The following is a 17885-nucleotide window of genomic DNA, read 5'->3' as shown; positions in this document are numbered from 1 at the left end:
GTTGGGCCGATCCTCCATTTCACATCGGGGAGGAGATGGTGGCATAGAAAGGGCTAAATATGAATAAAATACATGAACGTCGCCCTTAGACATAGAGTAAAGGTATTCAAATAAACAAAAAAAACTAGCCAACTTAAATATACTTAACAAAGATCCATGCACATCCTTTTATTTTTACATTGCAATTTTACAGATACAGAAGGTTCTTCATACAATATATTAAAAACATGAACTGACATGACCCAGTCACAGTGTAATTCCTTCTATATTTTTGGCCTAGTTGTGGATCTTCAAGTTGGTGAGAATGTTGTTGTTTACTGGATCAACCAAATGATCCAAGAGGTATTGAAATGGCCCAACTCTAGTAACAAGGCCCTGAATGAAATAACCCAAGATAACCAACATTGCAAGCCTTCCATTCTTGACCTCTTTCAGCGTCAAATCTTTCATGGACTTCTCGTCCTTACCTAATCCCAGAGGATTGAATAAGGGACCTCCGGGGTATGCGGGATTACCTGAACCACCCAAGTACTTCTCAAATCCCAAGAAATACTGTTTTCCCATCGATCTGGGGTTTCTGTAATCCTGTAATCTTCTGTGTTATGCAAATCCCGTTAGGGCCATCTCTAACACAAAAAGAGTGAAAGGGTCAACCCTGTAGTTATATGTCCCTGCTGGAGGAATGAATCTAGTTCAGAACCAGGGAAGTGCGGTCTCATGTGGGATTAGACCAAGCTTGCCTAAAGATTTAAGGAGAAATGGCTGCAACTGCACCCAACATTGTGAATCGCCCGTTGACGATTTATCCATAAGCGATATAAAATCTCCAGGTCCTTCAGGATCCATCAAGCCCAATGGATCAAATCCAAAGTCACCAGGTAGGCTGAAATTACCCAAATATATTCAAATAATCGGAAGAAGAATCACCATTCCATATAACTCTTTGAGAATTTCATTGGTGTCCTACTTCTATAACTTTTAAGTTTTTATGGATAACAAGGTGAAGAAGAGGACATTAAACAAATTGTATGAATTGTCTAACCTTAACCCTTACAGGCAGCATGGGATATGCAGCATGAATATACAAATTAGTTAAAAGCATGGGTAAACAACAGCAAAAGCTGTCGAATTTGGCATCCTTTTCAGATTACAAATTAGTTAAAAGCATGGGTAAACAACAACAAAAGTTGTCGAATTTGGCATCCTTTTCAGATAAGCTGCATTCAGTACAGTATATTAGCAAACAATGATCCCACAACAGTTACAAAAATTACCCCATACCCAGCCAAGTTGGTCACCAAAGACCCCAAAATCAGCCCATCCTGAAATAAACAAGCAATCAAGACCTTACCTTCACTATATCAGTTAAGTGACTTTACGACATTCACTTTTCATGAGGTAGGAAACCCTACCTAAGGGAATTCATAGAAAGGGATGGAAAGAAAATCAACCCGTTCTCCCCCACCCCAGTAAGCTTCAACCAAGTTTCACATAAACAACAATAGGTGGTCAAAATGGGCAACCAAAACATGTTGAAATGGTACTTTCAATTGCATCATTTATTTTTGGAAAACCTCCAGTTCCTTCCTGCACCGCCTTTTGCTGTATTGTGGTATTTCTCCGAAGGCAGTGAGCACATCCTTCAGCGGACACGTGTCTGAGCAGTTTTTGTCAAAACAACTTCCCAGCGCGTAAAGATTTGTAAATGAGTCTGTGCGATATTGGCTGACCACCGTGCGATTAACATGGAGCAAAATCCACGGTTAATAACAAAAAACATATCGCCATGCTAAAGTAATTAATGTAATTTATTTCGGTTGGTAAATGTAGGTGAAATTTTAAATTTTATTGTTTTTTTAATTATTCATGGGGTTCATTTTTTTTTACGGCACAAGAAACATGTAATATCATGTGTTTTTTTTGTTGTTGGAAAGTAATGAAAAACGCACCAGCGCGAAAAAAAGGAAGTGAAAAGAAAATTACACACACAACAGTGTTTTTATTTTTCAGAGGAGAGACAAAGTGTTTTTTTTGGGTAATGCACAACAGTGCAGAGGCAGAGGGCTCTGATGTTTTTTGTTTTTGATCTCCTGCTTCCGTGAGCTCTGAAGATTCGGGTTTTTCGCTTGTTGGTCGAAGGTTTTCAGTTTTATTTTGAAGCATGGATGCCAGGAGATTTCGAACTGCAGTCTTGTGGTAATCCCTCTGATAGAGGAAGAATCTTTTGTAACAGTCAGTCTTATAAATGAATAGAAGTCTTTTGTGTGTGTAAAACTCTGTCCTCTGGAAACAAATTTTTAGTTTCTCTGTGTCAAAAACAGAGCATTATACTCTGTTCAGTTTTCTTTTGTTTTTGAATTAGCAGAAATTCCCAACATGGTATCGGAGCTTGTCCAGGCTCTTTGAAGGTGTCAAAGAAGCTGAAGGAATGATTTATTGTTGCAGCAACTTCTCCAGCAAAGTGAAGACTCAGTCAAGAAAGAATCCAAGGTATTTCTCAAGTTAGTTTTTTGTGTTACTGTTGAGGACAGTCAGTTATTTTAAATACACAGTCAAGTATTTTGAAGCATAGTTAAGAGTGCAAGAATGGCTGGAGCCAGCACTAGCATGGGTATCTGTAATACTCAACTCCCACAATTTAATGGAAAAAACTATGACTATTGGGCAATAACTATGAGAGCTTTGCTTGCTTCCCAAGACTTATGGGAATTTGTTGAGGATGGTTTTGAAGAACCAACAAATGAAAATCAGTTTAATAATTTAACTCAGGCAGAGAAATATCTGTTGAAGAGCAATAAGAAGAAGGATTCTAAAGCCTTCTACTTTTTGTATCAAGCAGTGCATAAGAGTGTGTTTCCAAGGATAGCAGCAGCCAAGAGATCCAAAGAAGCATGGCAAATTCTCAAGATAGCCTATCAAGGCATGGAGAAAGTGAAGACAACAAAACTACAGTTGCTGAGGATAGATTTTGAGACTCTCTGCATGAAGGAGTCAGATAATATTGACTCATTCTTCACGCATGTGATTGGTCTGTTCACACAGATAAAGTATCATGGAGAGATTCTTGAAGAAAGGAGGATTGTGGAGAAACTATTGAGGATCCTACCCTCAAGGTTCGATGTGATTTTCACCACCATAGAAGAGACAAAGGATCTCACAAACTTTTCAGTTGATGAACTACATGCATTACTGATAACACATGAGCAGAGATTGAGTAGAAATGAAAACTCATCCCTAGAACATGCCTTTAAGACCCAGATGTTCTTTGGAAGAGGAAGAGGTTAAGGCAGAGGAAACAAGAGAGGAAGAGGTAGAAGCCAAAACAGAAGAGGAAGAAACAATCCAACAAATGCTCAAGGAAGAGGCAACAATCCAAATCAGAACCAAGGCCAAGGCAACAGCCAACAAAGTGGACAACATCATGCTCAAGGACAAAGGTATGATAAATCCAATGTCCAATGTCACTATTGTAAAAAATATGGGCATTATGCAAATGAATGTAGAAAGAAGCAGCATGATATGAGTAATAGAACTAGTGCAAATTTCACTAGAGAAAATATCAGCCAAATAATTTGTTTTTAGCCTGTAATATGGCTGAAGAAAAGAGTGAAGATGTATGGTTTCTAGACTCCGGTTGCAGTAACCATATGAAAGGAAACATAACCCTGTTTTCTATGTTAGATCAGAGTGTGAAGTCACAAGTCACACTAGGGACTGATAATAAGGTTTCTGTTACCGGAAAAGAAGAAGTAAATGTCTTAACAAAGAAAGGTGAAAAGAAAACCATATCAGATGTTTATTATGTTCCTGGAATGAAATGTAATCTCATAAGTATTGGACAACTTATTCAAAAGGGGTACAATGTTTTCTTTGTGGATGATGTATGCACCATCATGGATAAAACACCCAGCAAACAATGTATTGCTGAAGTGAAGATGACAAGGAACAGGATGTTCCCTCTTAGAATGAAAGAAGATTTAAAAAATGGAGAAGAAATAGCAGCAATGACACAAGAGGCTTTCCAAAGCGAACCAAAAAATGAAAATTGGTTGTGGCACTTGAGATTTGGACATCTCAACTTTGGAGGTCTTAACTTGTTGAATAGAAAATGAATGGTAAGAGGATTACCATTGATAGAGAAACCAGACAGTCTTTGTGAAGGTTGTATCTTGGGGAAACAACACAGAGAAAGTTTTCCATCTGGGAAAAGCATAAGGGCAAAAGCACCTTTAGAGATTGTTCACTCAGATTTATGTGGACCGATGCAAACTCCATCACTTGCAGGCAGCCACTATATGCTAACATTCATTGATGATTTTACTAGAAAAACTTGGGTTTATTTCCTGAAGAACAAAAGTGAAGTGTTTGAAATTTTTTGCAATTTCAAAGCACTTGTAGAAAACCAAAGTGGGCTGCATATCAAAGTTTTAAGAACTGACAGAGGAGGTGAGTATATCTCCAAAGAATTTCTACGTTTTTGTAGAGAAAATGGAATTCACAAGCAGTTTACCACTAGGTACACTCCGCAGCAAAATAGAGTTGTTGAAAGAAAGAATAAGACAATCATGGATATGGCGAGGAGTATGTTAAAGGAAAAGCATTTGCCAAATGATTATTGGGCTGAAGCTGTACACTGTGCAGCGTACATTTTGAATAGATGCCCTACAAAAGAAGTCATGAACAGAGTTCTGGAAGAAGCATGGAGTGGGACAAAGCAAGGAGTCACCCACATGAAAGTTTTTGGATGTGTGGCTTATGCACACATTCCAAATCAACTAAGGAAGAAGTTGGACAGCAAAGGGGAGAAATATATTTTCATTGGATACATTGAGGAATCCAAAGCCTATTGGTTGTATAACCCATCCACCAAGAAACTTATTGTCAGTAGAGATGTTCAGTTCATTGAGGAGGAAGCTTGGGATGGAAGCATAGAGAAAATAGTGAATGTTAAAAACTCTTTGTTTCATGATGAAGATGATGAGGACATGGATGAAATACAACCCCAAATAGCAGCACCAACACAAGGGCAGCAAGAGACACCCTTGAGGAGAAATGAAAATGCTTCTCCAAGCACACCACAAGGAGGAAATTCAAGTGCTTCTTCAAGCATTTGTATGCCAAATGAAAGAGGTAAGAAGTTCAGAAATTTAAGTGGAATTTATGAACAAGAGGCAACAAATGAAGGTATGAACTCTTTGTTGCTTTATATTTTCATGTTGATGACCTTGTTCATTTCGAAGAAGCAATTAAGGATAGGAAATGGATAGAAGCTATGGACGAGGAGATCAGTGCCATAGAAAGAAACAAGACATGGGATTTAGTTGAACTACCAAAAGGAAAGGAAGTCATTGGAGTTAAATGGGTCTACAAGACCAAGAGTAATGCTGAAGGCAAAATAGAAAGACACAAGGCAAGACTTGTTGTCAAAGGATATAAGCAGCAGTATGGGAGAGACTATGAGGAAAATTTTGCATCGGTTGCTAGAATGGAAACCGTGAGAGCAGTGCTATCCATAGCAACACAAAACAAGTGGAAAGTTTACCAAATGGACGTGAAGTTAGCATTCCTAAATGGAGTGTTAATGGAAGAGGTTTACATTGAACAACCTCTATGCTATGAAAAGAAAGGCCAAGAGCACAAAGCGTGCAGATTGAAGAAAGCTCTTTATGGGTTGAAGCAAGCACCAAGAGCGTGGTACAGTAGGATAGATTCCTATCTACTGGAAAATGGATTTGAAAAGTGGGAGGGAGAACCCACCCTCTACATCAAAGAAAAGGATGGTAAAATACTAATTATTGTGTTATATGTTTATGATGTTATTTTCACAGGTAATGATGATTATCTTATTGAAAATTCAAAACAGTCATGAAAGAAGAATTTGAAATGACTGACATGGGTTTGCTGAGATACTTCTTAGGAATAGAAGTAGAACAAAATGGAAATGGGATTTTTATCTCACAAGTGAAATATGTTAATGAAGTTTTGGAAAGATTTAATATGCAGGAGAGAAAAACAACAATCACTCCCACAGTGATGGGATTAAAACTTAGCAAAGAGGACAATAGCAAGGATTTTGATCCTAGTTTGTATAAGAGCATAGTTGGCAGCCTCATGTATTTGACTGCAACTAGGCCAGATATAATGCATGCTGTTAGTTTAATTTCCAGATTCATGGAGAGGCCAAAAGAAGCACATTGGCAGGCAGCGAAAATGATTCTGAGGTATGTTAAAGGTATAAAAGGTTTGGCATTTTATATATTGTTTCAGAATGTTCAAATTTAATTGGATACACTGATAGTGATTGGGCTGGAAGTGTAGATGTTCAGAAAATCACATCCAGTTATGTTTTTCACATGGGTTCAGGAGCCATTTCATGGGCTTCTAAAAAACAATCTATTGTAGCATTGTCTACAGTAGAGGCAAAATATGTGGCAACTACAGAAGTAGTGTGTCAAGCAATTTAGATGAGAAGGATGTTAAGGAGCTTATTCCAAGAACAAGCAAAAAGAACTGTGATTTTTTGTGACAATAGCTCAGTTATTGCATTATCCAAGAATGCTATGTTTCATAAGAGAACGAAACACATTGACACAAAGTTTCATTACATTAGGGAATTGGTAAACAATGGAGAAATTGTTTTAGAACACTGCAGAACTCAGGAGCAGGTTGCAGATATTCTGACCAAACCATTGGGGCAGAAAAGTTTTGAGTTTTTGAGGAAATGTCTGGGTATGACTGATAACCCAGCAGTTGAAATTAAAGGGGAGTGTTAAAATGGTACTTTCAACTGCAACATTTATTTTTGGAAACCGCCAGTTCCTTCCCACACCGTCTTTTGCTATATTGTGGTATTTCTTCGAGGGCAGCGAGCACATCCTTCAGCGGACACATGTCTGAGCAGTTTTTGTCAAAACAACTTCCCCAGCGCGTAAATATCAGTAAATGAGTCCTTGCGATATTGGCTGACCACCGTGCGATTAACGTGGAGTAAAATCCATGGTTAATAATAAAAAACATATCGGCATGCTAAAGTAATTAATGTAATTTATTTCGGTTGGTAAATGTAGGTGAAATTTTAAATTTTATTATTTTTATTATTATTCACGAGGGTCATTTTTTTACGGCACAAGAAACATTTAATATCATATGTTTTTTGTTGTTCTTGGAAAGTAATGAAAAACGCAGCAGCACGAAAAAAAGGAAGTGAAAAGAAAATTACACACACAACAGTGTTTTTATTTTTTAGAGGAGAGACAGAGTGTTTTTTTGGGGTAATGCACAGCAATGCAGAGGCAGAGGGCTCTGATGTTTTTTGTTTTTGATCTCCTGCTTCCATGAGCTCTGAAGATTTGGGTTTTTCACTTGTTGGTCGAAGGTTTTCAGTTTTATTTTGAAGCATGGATGTCAGGAGACTTCGAACTGAAGTCTTGTTGTAATCCCTCTGATAGAGGAAGAATCTTTTGCAACAATCAGTCTTATAAACGAATAGAAGTCTTTTGTGTGTGTAAAATTATGTCCTCTGGAAACAAATTTTTAGTTTCTCTGTGTCAAAAACAGGGCATTATACTCTGTTCAGTTTTCTTTTGTTTTGGAATTAACAGAAATTCCCAAAAAAATAGACCATTAGATATAGGAAAGAACATATTGTAAGCACTGGGTCATTTGGCATTGTCTTCCAATGGCAATGGCACAGAGACTGGCCACATAATTTCAACAACAATAGGTGGTCAAAATGGGCAGCCAAAACAGACCATCAGATACAGGGCAAAACATATTGTGGGCACTGGGTCATTTGGTATTGTCTTCGAGGCCACATGCTTAGAAACTGGAGAGGTCGTTGCCATAAAAATGGTGTTGCAGGATAAGAGATATAAGAATAGAGAACTGCAAATTATGTGCATGCTTGACCATCCTAATATTGTTCAACGCAAACATTGTTTCTTTTCAACTACTGACAAAGATGAATTATACCTCAACCTTGTATTGGAGTATGTACCTGAAACAATGTATCGAGTTACAATATACTATAGGAGGATGAACCAACGTATGCCATTGATATATGTCATACTCTACACCTATCAAATAAATTTCGTTCTCTGGATTACATCCATGGTGTTGTTGGCGTTTGTCATCGTGATATAAAACCTCAAAATTTATTAGTTGACCCCATACTCATCAGCTAACGATTTGTGACTTTGGCAGTGCCAAGAAGTTGGTGAAAGGGGAGCCCAATATATCATATATATGTTCACGTTATTATAAAGCTCCAGAACTTATTTTGGGAGCTACATAGTATACTACGACAATAGATATATGGTCATTGGATTGTGTCTTAGCAGAATTTCTCCTTGGACTGCCCCTGTTACAACAATAGATATATGGTCATTGGATTGCGTCTTAGCAGAATTGCTCCTTGGACTGCCCCTATTTCCTGGAGAAATTGGCATTGACCAGTTGGTGGAGATCATCAAGGTTCCGGGGACTCCAACTCGAGAGGAGATTAAGTGCATGAATCCAAATTATACAGAGTTTAAATTCCCTCAAATTAAAGCACATCCATGACAAAAGGTATTTCACAAACACACACCTCCAGAAATGGTGGATGTTGTATCAAGACTGCTCCAGTATTCTCCAAACCTGCGTTGTACTGCTTTGGAGGCTTGTGCACATCCTTTCTTTGATGAAATGCATGATCCCAATACACAATTACCAAATTCTCATCCTCTGCCACTTCTCTTTGACTTTACACCCCAAGAGTTGCAGGGAGCCTCACCAGAATTATTTCAGTGACTTGTGCCTGAGAAATCTGCCAAAACAAATTTAAGCAATGAGTTTTCTACTCTATAAACATAGAGACCACCACCACACCACACCAAATAAAACATAACACAGGGTCAGGAAAACCTCGTACTTCTGAAAAGATGGTTCTCCAGACTACCTCTGGGCATAAAGTTGTAAACCAACACTCTTTCCTCATCCTCACAACAATAACCAACACACATTTCATATCCTTTCAATATATGTTTTATGCAGTTAAACAGGAATGCGACTCACTTAATATCTTCCCAGGTCTACAAGAGGGCCTACACTCTCTATAGGATGCAGAGATAATATGATGTTTTTTTCCAGTTCGCTCTCCCCCAAACCTTACCCTTTACCCTTTATTTTGAACAAACAATTTTGATTGTTAAAAAACTTTGCCTTTTGCTCTCCTCTCTCAGGTCTTCAAATTGAAAGTGAAGTAAATTGTGAAAATGCACTACTGGTTGGAACATTAGTGTTGTGCATTCCTAAGCGCTGATGGTGGCTGGAACTGTGCCATGGTACACCTAATCTCAAAGAAATTGTGCCACAATCTACCCAGTTTCCTGACATCCTGGGGGCAACCAACAAATTTACATTCTATTTCACAAGAGACTTGCAACAAGAATCTAGGATCAAGTGGCTTGTTAATCAAGAATGATCTACAATATCCCAACATTCAAACATATTGGAGCATTTTATCTCCCTATCGAAGATTCTTTGGTCTGTAACTTCATCTTATAGTTGATATCATGTCATCCTTTAAAAAAAACCAAATTAACTTTTCAGAGAATTCTATTGAACATACCCAAGATGAAGAAAATATTGGAGTGATAGTTCTTCACATTATTTACTATATGTTTGACTTTTCTCTGAGAAAAAATACTGAATTATAACTTACTAGTTAAATAAGAGTTCACGTCAATTTTTTTACTCAGATATTGGCCTCTAGTGATTCTGTTTCATCAATTTTATAGATGGAAAAAGCTAGCAAGATGAACACAAGTCGCTACAAGAATTCTTTGTGCAGAAGCATAGGAAAATCATTGTTTGATTAAATCCATCTATAAAATGCTCATGACTATGCTGAATCTAAAGACATTGTATTCAGTTATTTGCTGAGACCACAGATGGAATCTTATCAACTCAGGCTCAACTAGAAGCAATAATAATTATCCAACCATTCACAAAAGGCTACAATAACAAAGAAAGTGTAAGAAGGAATACGTCTATTTCTTTTCATTATGAAGATATGACATTTCACAATACTCTACCACTAAATAAAGTTGTGGCCTTAAATTCTTGAGTTCCTAAAATTGGTGACAAATCAAACCATCAAAAATTTGAGATAACCCTTTCAGCAATAGACAGTTTCACTTCCAAATATTTGTGGGATGAAGTTTTCCTTAAATTCATTCCAACATCATGAAAAACGCAAAGATAAGATGACATGTATTTTCTGAAAAAGGGTTTTCAATTTTTTAAGTTAATAAAAAATTGCAAATGGAGAAATGAAGATAAATACAAATATCTAAAACAAGTTACAACAAAAAAATGAAATGGAATTATACAGTGGCTGCATCTCGTGCTGGAACAAACAACAAAAGGCAAGTTGAGTGTTGCCCCTCACACTTGAAACCTCGAGATCAATTCATCTCTTCAGTTCTAGAGTTCATCATAGAGCTACAGCAACTCCCCTCCATGCCTAGTACAGGCATGCAAGATCCTTTCACTAGGTTCTTTCACTCCAAGGGTATTTCAGTCTTGAATGGTAGAAGCGCTATTGTAAAGGGTTATTTACAAGTTACAACCCCCACTACTAGTCCAATGACCTCTTCTCAGCCTAGAGCACTCACTTGAAAACATTATCAAGCTCTACATTAGGAATTTTTCGTAATAATTTTGATTTTTCTCATCGTGAAAACTTCCAAATTCGATCTTGGAGACCCCTGCAAGAATTCCTCCACTTCCTGGGGTGTCGAAGGGCTGTTGTTCGAATTCATTTCCGACCATGACAGTCTCTAAAACGATGTCAATTTTCTCATCTCTGTGGAGGATTTCAGTTGGGAGGCTCGGCATTTGACAACGCTCACGACCACAGATTCCTCTCACGTGCAAAAAATCCTCATCAACCCCTGCAAACCCATTGTATCCTTACTATTGTTTTGAATAGAGATGGGATTTTCTAATAAAATTGTGAAAGAGATGCGATTTTCTTATAAAATGTGATTTGCAGGATAAAACTGTGATTTGCAAGCAATAGAAGGTGGTGTGTTTATGAGGTTCGAACCGGGAATGTCGGATGAGGAGATGGCTTCTTCAATTCATGGAGCTGGAGCTCTAGGAAGCACTCTGCGCAAGGCAACAAATGCGAGGCGAAGAAGGTTGTACTCAACAATAAAGCAAATGCAAGTTGAAGAAGGTTGTTGAGGTGTTAACTCCCAGCGTCGAAAACATTGATAAAAAAGTTTACACAACCTTCAAAACATTGATAAAAAAAAAATTACACATGTTAAATTTTGATGGGTGAGAACGACGAAAATAGAGTGAGGGGATTGGCTCAGCTAAACAGTGCTTGACCAGCCAATTTCATAGAGAAAACGCCTTTCGCGTAACAACACATTAAAGCACTTCAATATTGTGACACATTAAGGCACTTCAATATTGTGACTTCCATGATGTTGATTCATTTTCCAGCAAGGCACCATATGAGGAGAATGATACGACACATCTACATTAAAGAAAAAAGGCATAGAAGAGCGTTAAGATGAGAAAATATTAAACAAACACGTTGTTAGAACCTTATAATACATTGAAAATCGGTATACAAACAATATATTAGCACAATCATATTTACTAATGTGGTTGATATATGCCAATAGGCATATATGAAAATATATACAACCATATTTTTTAATGTGGTTGATATTATTAATGTGGTTGATATAGGTCGATAGGCATATATGAAGATATGTACAACCACATTTTCTAATGTGGTTGATATTTGCCGATAAGCTATATCAACAACATTAATAATTATTATGTCTATTTTTTTTAAAACAATTATATTATAATAACAATCATATTCTTCTATATTTATAATTATTATACTAATATAATAATAATAATAACAATAATAATATTAGTAATATTAATTAATAATAATAATAACTCATAATAATATTATATAATTATTATATTAATATAATAATATAATAATAATCATTATTATTATTATTATTATAACATTAACTCATAATAATATTAAAAGTATTAATTAACAATAATAATCTTCATAAAATTAATTATTTAATAATAATAATTATTATTTTAGTAAATGTGACTGATATACTCATAAGGCTTCATTTATGTCTATAACACAAACCATTAATAAATAATAATTATAATAATTTGTTCATTTTTTTATAAAATGTAAATAAATAATTACTTATTTTATTAAAAAAATTAAATTTTAATATTATTTAAAAAAAAATATAAATATTTTTATTTTATTTTATTTTATAAGTTATAATAAAAATAATAATATTAATAATAAAAATTTATTAATAATAGTTAATTATTGTTAAACACTAATATTATTTTCTTAATTAAATATTATTAAATAATAATAATATGAATATTAATTAATTAAATAAAAATATAATAATTAATTTATCTTTACACAATAATAATTAATTCTTTGTCACAATGTGACGTTAGACCATGGTTGATTCTCATATTGAGACAATCTTTGTCACAAAGCGACATTCGAGCATGGTTGACCATAGTTCACTAATAATTATATTATGTTATTATTATTATAATAATATATTATAATTATTACTATATTATTATAATAATAATATTAACTCCTAATAATATTAATACTATTAATTAGTAATGATAATAACGGATCATAATAATAATAATAATAATAATAACAACAACAATTATATTGTATTATTATTATAATAATATTAACTCATAATAACAATAATGGTCCAATAATAATTAGAATTGTGATAAGTGAATAATAAACCCAAGGGATTAATACTAAAACCCTAAGGGATTATGAACCCAAGGGAATAATATTAAACCCAAGGGACTAATATTATAAACCCAATGTATATAAACCCTAAGATAAATATTATAAACACTAAAATAAACATGATTCACCATCGTTGATTTTCATATTGAGACAATCCTTATCACAATTCCATGTTGGACCATGGTTGACCGGGGAATAATAAACCCAAGCGATTGATATTATAAACCCAAAGGAACAATAAACCCAAGGGATTAATACTAAAACCCCAAGGGATTATGAACCTAAGGGAATAATATTAAACCCAAGGGACTAATATTATAAATCCAAGGTATATAAACCCTATGTGGAGACAATTTTTGTCATAATGCGAGATTAGACCATGATTGACCACAATTGACCATGGTTGTTATGGTTGACCATGATTGATATTATAAACCAAAGTTAATAATAAACCCAAGGGATTGATATTATGAACCCAAGGGAAACATAAACCCAAGGGATTAATACTAAAACCCCAAGGGATTATGAACGGAAGGGAATAATATTAAACCCAAGGCATTAATATTATAAACCCAACATTGGTAAATCCTAATATAAATATTACAAACAATAAAATAAATATGGTTTATTTTCATGGTTAGACAATCCTTGTCACAATACGACATTCAACCATGGTTGGCTATGATTGACAATGGTTGACCATGATTAATATTATGAACTTAATGGAATAATAAATCCAAAGGATTGATATTATAAACCCAAAGGAATAATAAATCCAAGTGATTAATACTAAAACCCTAAGGAATTATGAACCCAAGGGACTAATATTATAAAGCCAAAGTATATAAACCCTAAGATAAACACTAAAATAAACATGATTGACCATCATTGATTTTTATATTGAGACAATCCTTATCACAATTCCATGTTGGAACATGGATGACCATGGTTCACATCATAATAAACCATGGTTGACTCGGGAATAATAAACCCAAGCGATTGATATTATAAACCCAAAGGAACAATAAATGCAAGGGATTAATATTAAAACCCCAAGGGATTAATATTAAAACCCTAAGGGATTATGAACCTAAGGGAATAATATAAAACCCAAGGGACTAATATTATAAACCCAAGGTATAAAAACCCTAAGATAAATATTAAAAATACTAAAATAAAGATGGTTGAATTAATAAATCCTAAGAATTAATATTTTAAACTCAAGGGATTAGTAAACCAAAGGGATTATTAATAGTATAAACCCAAGGAACTAATAAATCTAACCGTTTAATATTATAAACCCAAGGAATTAGAACCCAAGGGATAAAGAATAATTAAATTCTAAAGCCCCTACCTGGCTGGGGTCGATTTTTAGAATCGACCCCGAGCAAGCAGGGGCTTGAGGGCTGCCACAGCGCTGAAAGAGCAGCCTGAAGGCCTGCGCCACAGGCTCTGCGGTGGCCCTCAGGCCCCTGCTTGGCTAAGGTCGATTCTCGAATCGATCGCAACCAAGCGGTGCCTAAGGGCAACTATTTTTTTTTAAATTTAATTAATGTTTAAAAAAAATATTATTTTTATTTTTATTTTTTTATCATTCATATATATATATATATATATATAGTTTTAACTATTTTTTTAAATTTTTTTTTTACGTAAAGGCTAAATCTATTAAAAAGAGAAAAATATTTACAAAGAGGTTAAGACCTCAGAGGAGGCTGAAGCCATCCAACAACCAGATACCTTGATAGACATATACCCCTGTGACAACAATCCCGGGATTGAGAAAACTAAAAACATGTTTTCCAGAGCCCTTACAGACAAAAGTGCAAACCAAAGTGGTGAACATCACTACAAAATAGTCGAGGACTATGGCTTTACTAATAACCGTTCTGTCCTGATAGCCATATACAAAATTTAGCAAAAACAATGGCTTTCTGAGCCATTAACAAGCATTAGACTATAATAGCTGATAGCAATACCCAGCCAGGACCTGATACAGAACAGAATTGACATAATCCAGAGAAGCATAGCAAAATGATATAAAGACCAGAAGGGAAACTGCCATCAGTAGGCGCGGTACCGTAAAAATCAAGCATGTTTCAGAGAGTCCGGAGCATCCTTTTCCACCCGGCAAGGAGAGCCCATCCACATGTCAATGGCATTGTCCCCATCTCCCATGTCGCCGCCACCTAGAGGAGCTACCAAATTCAGATTGCCGCCAGAAGGGTGCGCCGGCTCGACCGCAGGCAAATTGCGCTGAGCAGAATCAACTGGAGGCTGAGGTACCTCAGGCACATTCCCCGCTTCCTGCAAATCATCACAATTAAACACAGTTCCTACCACATCTCCCTGAAGCACACTGTCGTCCTGAGACTGCGACGGTGAGGTATGAACAGAGCTGCTGGGCTTATCTTCTTCCTCAGCCAAAATAACCGTAATGCTGGCTGAGAGAATTGGTTTATTGAGCCGACTGTGAAATTTGAAACGGGTGGTTTGAAAAGAGTTGTGCGGGAAGGGCCTGCCATGATCAGAGGACGGGGAAGCCGAAGCCAGCGGAATGATATTCTGGGGAGCAGGCTGAGAGCGACCATGATTACCACTGGTGCCTCCATGGCGAGAAACACCACGGCGTCGCACCATCTTCAGAAAGACAGAGAGACCTGAGAAGGGGCCTAAACAAGACCAGACAAAGTACGACCAAGAGTGGGCGAACCGGGTAAAGAACAGACTCCGGATAAGCCCCCAATCTGCCAAAGCAAAACAGGGATGCTGGAAAAATGGCAAATGGATATGGAAAGACCCGATGAGAGCGATAGCCAGAACCAGAAACTGAGCCATGAATAAAACAGCCTGCACCGGATCTCGAACAGGGCGCGCATTCATTATCGAATGCTTAACGATCAGCCTGTACCTCAACACATTCATATCAATCGCGGTGAGGTTGTGGGAGCCGTGCCAGATCGCCAGGTGCGAAGCCAGCTGCCGGCGGAGAGTTAACCCGCCTTAAATGCACCTCGGGAGCACCTGCATCCGGGTAACTATTTTTTTAATTTTTTATTTGTTATAATTGTATTTTTTAAATTTCATTTTAATTTTTTTCATTTTTTAATACTTTCTTTTTAAATTTTAACTTCATGATGTATATAAATTTTAACACACACACACACATATATATATATATATATATATATATATATATATATATATGTAAATTTTAACATATATATATATATATATATATATGTTTTGTTTATTTTTTAATTTCTAATTTGCTTTTAATTTTTTGTAGTTTGTGTACAATTTTAATTTTTTTTCAATATTTTTTTTGTGTTTTTTATTTCTGTCCTAAACCATAGTAAGTGGTTCCAAACACACCTGAAAACTATTTTATGATTTCTTTGGAATATATTTTGTATATATTTTTTTATGTTTGATTTTTTTTTTGTCATTTTTTAATCTATTTTTTATGTTTTAATATATATTTTTTATTTACTAGTTATTAGTTTTTTAAATTTTAATTTTTTTGTTTTGTTTTGTATTTTTCATTTTTATTTATTTATCCATTTTTTTGCAAGGTCTGTGTCAATCCTCGACTAGCAACCCGACCCTATTATGTGTCAATTTGATTGCTATTAGTTATTAGTTATTATGTTTTTGAACTTTTTATTTTTTGGTTTTATTTTTATCTTTTTCAATCTTTTAATTTTTGTTTTGTTTTATATTTTTCATTTCTATTTATTTATTATTATTATTTTTTAAGAAGAGCCTTTTTGGTAGAAATCACATACGAGAAAAGTTTTCTGACGCGTTTCGAACCAGCAAGTGTGGTTCATCATCAGGACTAGATGAAGATGCAAATCATGGCACATGCTTAAATAGAGGGTGATGTAGAGACCAAAATATCATATAACGACTAGTTTATGAGAATTAATATTTTAATAATGATTATTCAGATCAAATAATATTCCTATAACGGCTAATATAACGACTAATTTAAAAATAATAATATTATAATTTATAAAAAAGTAAAATAATAATAATATTAATTAAGAAAGATCGAAAAATGTAAACATTAATAGAAACAAACTAATAATAATAATATATATATTTTTTGCAGGGTCCATGTCGATCCTCGACTAGCAACCCGACCCTATTATGTGTCAATTTGATAGTTGATTTTATAGTTTTCTTTATAATGGGTCAAGTCTGTCCCCACAGTGTGTCAACTTCATGGTTGATTTTTAAGATTTTATTGGAATAGGTCGAGTTTGCCTACACCGCATGTCAATTTGATAGTTGATTTTTAAATTTTTGTTGCAATGTGTCATGTTGTTTTAGGCTAAGATTTTAAAATAACTATACTTTTAGCATTTAACAAAGAAATTACTCTTGGTATAATGACTCTTTCATTTAGGTGTTTATTTTTAAAGTTTTTTTTAGTCATATAATTTTTCCAAAATGCTAAGGTTGAAATATATTGAAAACTTAAGGTTTTTTTTTTTAGTTGTGGTATTTGATTTTAATTCTATGGTTGAAAAATTGTCAAAATTTTAAGGTTATTCTAAGTCACAATATTTTATCTTTAATGTTATGGTTGAAAACAATTATAATTATTTTATCTTTAACATCATGGTTGAAAATTGTTGGAATTTTAAGGCTTTTCAGAGACATGATATTTTATCTTTAATGTCATGCCTAAAAATTGTTGGGAGTTTAAGGTTTTTTGGAGCCATGATATTTTATCTTTAACCTCATTGCTAAAAAAATTGAAAATTTACCCAAAAAAAGGAATTTTTCTAGTGTCAACACTCTTAGTTTTCAGAGTGTTTTTTGCACAAAAAAAATTGGCTTTTATTGTCATTTTTTAAAAATATTGAAAATTTAACCCCGAAAAACAAATTAAAAAAATTGTGGTGCAGAATCAATACTTTTCCTTTTTGGGCTATTTTTCATATTTTTTGGGGTTTTTTTGGCTAGATTTCTTGTTTTGAGGTAATAGTTCTCATTTGATTGGTAACTTTGTTCCTTGCCTTAA

At 34.8% G+C, this 17885-nt stretch overlaps 2 pseudogenes; one reads left to right on the top strand and one right to left on the bottom strand.

The window, feature by feature from the left end:
* Nucleotides 1–276: 276 nt before the first annotated feature.
* Nucleotides 277–903, bottom strand: LOC149140940 (photosystem I chlorophyll a/b-binding protein 3-1, chloroplastic pseudogene; annotated as a pseudogene).
* A 197-nt stretch (nucleotides 904–1100) lies between these two features.
* On the top strand, nucleotides 1101–8293 carry LOC149140939 (shaggy-related protein kinase epsilon pseudogene; annotated as a pseudogene).
* Nucleotides 8294–17885: the final 9592 nt, after the last annotated feature.

This window comes from Pinus tabuliformis, chromosome X, assembly GCF_031772625.1.
Source record: "Pinus tabuliformis cultivar Carrire ecotype Pingquan chromosome X, CPIR1, whole genome shotgun sequence".
In the NCBI taxonomy this organism is placed as follows: Eukaryota; Viridiplantae; Streptophyta; class Pinopsida; order Pinales; family Pinaceae; genus Pinus; species Pinus tabuliformis.
Note: the sequence above shows the minus strand (reverse complement) of the source record. Positions and strands in the feature narration are given on the sequence as shown.